This window comes from Gorilla gorilla, chromosome 18 (genome assembly GCF_029281585.2).
Source record: "Gorilla gorilla gorilla isolate KB3781 chromosome 18, NHGRI_mGorGor1-v2.1_pri, whole genome shotgun sequence".
Taxonomy (NCBI): domain Eukaryota; kingdom Metazoa; phylum Chordata; class Mammalia; order Primates; family Hominidae; genus Gorilla; species Gorilla gorilla.
In genome coordinates this window covers 68,687,642-68,693,641 of record NC_073242.2, presented here as the reverse complement: position 1 = coordinate 68,693,641, position 6,000 = coordinate 68,687,642, and positions in this window count along the sequence as shown.

Genomic DNA, 6,000 nt, shown 5'->3' with positions numbered 1-6,000 from the left:
TTTTCTCAAAGAAACAACAGTTATTCCATCGTGGAATGTGTCTTTAGTGGAGACAGAAAAGTCACTTAGTCTTTTTTTTTAGTTTTGAAAAGGATTTTCAAATTCTTTCTCAGCGTTACAAACCATGAGTATGTCTTTCTTTCACTTTCTCTTACTCAGATTGAATAACCCATACTTTCTACTCCTTTTCTAACCCTTTAAATATCTGTATTACTTTCCTTTTCAAGTCTCTGTGTAAGTTATTTGTTTAATTTTGTTTCAGGACTGCTAGGAGGCATGAGAGGTACACTGGGTCATGACCATGTGGCAGGAGCTGAGATTTCCTCACATAGTTGTGTGGGACAAGTTAGCAGATTCTGACTGTGGAAGCCCCAAGGGGTTGAGTCTAAATACTCCTCCATGCGGGACTTCAAGCTTGGGATGCCAGTCAGGAAGCAGAGTTGATTGTGAGTCAAGGGGCCAGTGCATTAGTGACCTGGCACGAAGTTAGAATCTAGGAGGGATGAGACAGAAAAGCTAGTTAAAGGAATGGAGGTAGGAATAAAAATAGTCATGGGAATTAAATCTGTGGCCCCTGGGAAAGGGCCCAAGAAACTGAATTACCTAAGCTAAAGAATTGTCATCTCCAGTGACATTTTCCTGGTGGTTCTGAGAGTTGAAATCCATACCTTAATAGCTGACCCCCATATTCGTCCCCAGGAAGCCTGAACCTCTTGGGGCTGTTCTAATTGAGGGAGAGGGGTGGGTGAACAAATACATTGGGAGAATTGCATTATGGGGGGGAAGGGCGGTTGGTGAAAGGTGGGAGTCTATAGTTGAACATCTGGTTAGTGCCTGACTAACCCAATTATAGAACAAAACAAAATTGCAACAGCGTGGCCCTTTACTGTGTAATTACAGTAAGGATAGGGGGTAGCCTATTAAAAACCCAGAGCAAACAGCAGAGAGGGACTGTTCTTCTGTGTTCTTGCTCATTCATTTATTTATTTTGGACCCTGGGGAGCCTGACAGGGAGGTGTGAGTAGAGCAGGAAAGTAAGGAGCAGGCAGGGAGCATAGCTATTGCTGTTAGAAGGAAAGAGAAGCTGGTAGAACATCCTTAAATGTGGATGAGGGCCTGGCCTGTGGCCCATACAATTGCATGTTAGCATTCAGTAAGTTAACATGTGTGAATACAGCCATCGGCCCTTTACAGGCCCCGTGCCCAGAGGATGCAGCGGGGAGACATTATGACCACTACTGGAATAGACGACTGCCATGGGGCAGAAGAGAGGAATGTTCTCACAAGAAACTATGGTCCAGGCAAGGTTATCAAATCAGGGGTGCATATCACAGTTCCTGGGACACACTCTAAAACCTCATATCCAGGTCCACACCAGACCCTGGGTCTTGGACTTTTCTGTGGCTTAAAATCCTGGTCACGTCACATGCTCACTACACGACCCTAAGAGGGCACTTAGCCTTTTTATGCTTCTGTTTTTCTCATCCATGCAGCAAGCACCTGCCTTAGGCTGTGTTTCCTTAAGATGAGATTCTACCTGTGGGCCTATGTATGTGGACTTGACTGTAACTCTTTTTCCCTAGATATCTACTTGTCTCATTCCCTTAACTACACTCGAACTTAAGCATCAGCTTCTCAGTGAGGCCCCCTGACCATCCTGTCTCCAGTAATATCTCTGCTGGGATTGGACCCTCACCACCCCAAGTCCTGATGAAGGAGGCAAGCAGTGAATGCAGTGGGCATGGGGGAAAGGAAATGCGCATTGGCCGCTGTGTGTCCTCCTTCACTTCAGTCCCAGTGTGCTGCCTGCTCACAGTTCAGTCTAACTTGAGGCAAGTTATCTAGAGAAATGGATGGGCTCAGGTTACATAGTCAACACATCCGTCTTTGCTGTTTCTGCCTGGGACTGAGGCCTGTCATTTGCCTTAGCTGCTGTTCAAAATGATTGCAAGAATGTCTTCCTCATTCAAATAACTGTATTTCCTGCCACCAAAATGTTAACTTGTTATGATGTATTCTAAAGGAAAAAGTGATGTTTTGGATCCTTTGTTTTTTAATAAATGGGCTCTAGAATTCTAAAGTGGCAGAGATTTTGGCACAGAGCCAGCTTAAGCACTTATTTCACAGGTGCCCACCTGGACGTGCGGTTGATAAGCAGCCACACGCTACCTAGTCTCCAGCCCAGATATGATGCCACTCCGTCTTCCTGTCACACTACTAAGCTGAGAATACCGAGGCGGGCAGTATCGTTGAACTGTGAGGGGAAGATACCGCAGGACTCTGATGCTTTATATCCGACCTCTTGTCATTCCCACTGTTTACTACAGTGAAATGAAGTTTTGGTGCATTTGAGTTTGAGTTTAAAACATTGTTCTTTCCTTGCTGGAGGGAACTGGTTTTAATTAATACCATATGAAAGAGTATTTGAATAGCTAGAAGATCCCCAAATTCAACAATGCCAGGTGCAATGTTAGCACATCAGTGATACTAACATAAAATTAATATATATAATATATATGCACAACAGAAATCCACGGTACTAACTCATCAGGAATGATAATCACCTTTTTGGTTAGGGTAGTACAATTTAATTCAATATAAAATTTAAAATTTTGAATATCTACACCATGGTGGTTTGTAAGTTAGCTTCCCTAAAAGCTATGGGAGGCAAATAATATTTGCTACAATTTCTTAATGAAGACGTTGTTAGAATGAGCAGCTTGTTCCTATTCATACAATTATTTTTAAATGAAATTGTCAAGTCAGTTATATAAGTATAATGTGAATTAACCTATTTTCTAAGATCTAAAAATAAACATTTCTGCTTTAGCACTGAAAATACATTTTTGTCCATATATTAGTATACACAAACTGTAACTTCATATTGGGTCTCTGAAGATAACTTATTTTGCTTAGTATATTTATGAATCGATATAGCTTATTATGATGTTATATGAGTTTTAAAACTCATTGTTATCTTGTCTTATGTAATTTTTAGATGTGCTCAGAGCAACATAAATCACTCTAGTTTGTTAGTAAATTATGAATGTTCAGATAATAAAGATTCCTTATGAGCAGAATGCTTTACTTGTTAAAGAGCAGTGAGTGCTTTGAAAGCCTGAGGATTAATAAGGTATGTTTGCATTTAGACCTAATATCCCTGCATACTATAGTGCATTTTGTGTCTAGAAGAATTAGCTCTCTTACAGGTACAGTGAGTAGGTGCTTGGAGCAGAGACTGGATGCTTTTAATCTCTGTGAATAGATGGTGTGGATGGAACAAACCTCTACAGTCAAGTAATGTTACGGTTTTGTTTGTTTTTGTTCTACAAGCTCCCATTTCTTTCTGATCAGTCCTGTTGTCCCTTCACCTGTGTGGACACAGCCCCCGTGATAACTTAATACAGTTTGTAACCACTTTTATTTGTTACAGGGCAAAATTGCAATACAAAACCTTTTTCATTTTATAATTTCTTGTTTAGGTTTATAATGAATAAACGCCATGATTGTAAATATGACTAGTTTATTCCCATGGTTCTTAGGAAGAAGTTGAGCATTTTTGACTTTGTATTCATCAGGGTAGGCAGGAGTGTATGCTGTTGGTGGGTGCCTGTGTGTCATCTGGCTCAGATTCTTCTTGGAAGCCTGTTGTAGATTTGAGCAATTGAATTCAAATCTAAAACCACTTACAAAGTCCTTTATAGTCCATTAAGAATTTATATGAGAGAGAACACTCTATGAAAGTTCTCCTCTCCCTGTTCAAACAGATTGTTCTGTTTTATTAGAGCTAGGTGGTATTGTAATTTTGATAACAGCTAATAATGTTTGGAATTTTGCTCATAATTAATTAGTGGACCACACAAAGCTATGCTTGTTGGGTTTTTCACCCTTAATGTGTTTATAAATAGTGGCTTGTTTACTAAATAAAATCCAGAGTAGCATTATTTTAGTATTGCAACATTATTATATATATATCTTAAGCTAAAATTAATACAAATAGCTAAATGAACATATTTACCATAGTATTAATTTCTAGATGCTATTTATAAAAATGGTGGGTAAAGAGTAAGTTAGTAAATATACTGTGAGTAAAACTTTTCCTTTTTTTTTTTTGAGACAGAGTCTCGCTCTGTCACCCAGGCTGGAGTGCAGTGGCACCATGTTGGCTTTCACCATGTTGGCCAGGCTGGTCTCCATCTCCTGACCTCAGGTGATCCACCTGCCTTGGCCTCCCAAAGTGCTAGGATTACAGGTGTGAGCCACCTTGCCCGGCCAGGATTCTTAATTAGATTACAGTATGTAATTTACATAAATTAAGGTGAAGACATAAATGATACTTTGTTTAATACCATAATGTATCTCCCCCACCCCCAAAATTTGTATGTATATTAAAAAAAAATTAGACTTAATACCTCTTTTAAAATACATAGTAAAGCTTGATATTAAATATGATTTCTACTTTATCCTTACATATGGTGGAGTTTATAAAATTTGCCTTGTTAAAGTTGGATCCTTAAAGTTAGTACGGTAAAATAAAATGAAATCTTTTCTAGTTCAAAAAATGTAATGCGTAAGAATTTTTTCTGCTACTTTGTACTGTAAATCATTAATTGGATACCTTACCAGTGCCAGCAAGAAATAAATCATATGAAAATGGTTTTAATGTATTAGATTTCTATTTTTTGAAAAATGTGTAAGATCGAATATGAGTGATTAGTAGGTATCACTTTTACTTTTTGAAAAATGACAGAATATGTTCATAGTTTGGAAATGTTAATTTAAAATGTAATCCACAACAAATTTAAATTTGCTTTATTTATAAGAAACTGTGCATCAAGCCTTGGTTTGGCATGTTAAAACTCTGTTAACAGTTTATCATTAAGAGACTGATTCTTTAGAAAATATTGCACCCTGAAAGATTAGCTCAGCTTGTGTATGGTTCTAGTGTTGATAATTAAAGTGAAATGTTTGCCAGAGAAGAGGAATATTGTTTTGATAGCAATTATGCAGTTATTCTAAACGGGAGTTGATAGAGAAGAGGCAGTGGTTTCGAACTTCTTATGTTGTTTGGTATATCAGGGTAAAAAAACCTGTTCCTGAGTTTCTTTTCTACTCCCATTCCATGTATTTCATTGGTGCCAGGTTTTTATTTTTTTAATATATAACAGTAAAGTCTTTTAGAAATTAGTGGTATTGACAAAATAAACCTTTTAGGACATTCTTCAAGACTGTCAACCCACATTATTAGTACTGATGGTAAATAACCAGTCTTTACCCTGAGTGCATGGATTAATTGTTAAATGGTGTAGGGGACAGGGTTTTTTTGTTTGTTTTAACATTCCCATATGGCTCACACTAGAGTGCCGTTCTATTTGTTTGTTTGACACTAACATATCTTAGGACAATTCAGAGCCAGTATGGTCAGTCCTAAAGGGGAGGCTGAGAGGCTCTTTAGTGTGGTCTGATAGATTTCTCCATCTTCCCTAGAGAAGAAGTGTTTGAATATTTGACAGAGGTTAGTCGATTATTATGTCACAATATTTGAGTTATTGGTTGTTTACATAATGTGTGTAAATTATTTTTCATCTGTTTGCTTTGCATTTGCTTTATATTAAATATTAGGAAAGTGTTTTGGTTTAGTGATCATTTCTTTTTTTTTTTTTTTTTTTTGAGACGGAGTCTCACTCTGTCACCCAGGCTGGAGTGCAGTGGCGTGATCTCCGCTCACTGCAAGCTCCGCCTCCCGGGTTCACGCCATTCTCCAGCCTCAGCCTCCCGAGTCGCTGGGACTACAGGCGCCTGCCACCACACCCGGCTAATTTTTTGTGTTTTTAGTAGAGACAGCGTTTCACCATGTTAGCCAGGATGGTCTTGATCTCCTGACTTTGTGATCTGCCCGCCTCAGCGTCCCAAAGTGCTGGGATTATAGGTGTGAGCCACCGCACTCGGCCAGGTTTAGTGATCATTTCACTCTCTCATTTGGCAAGATATTTAGATTGC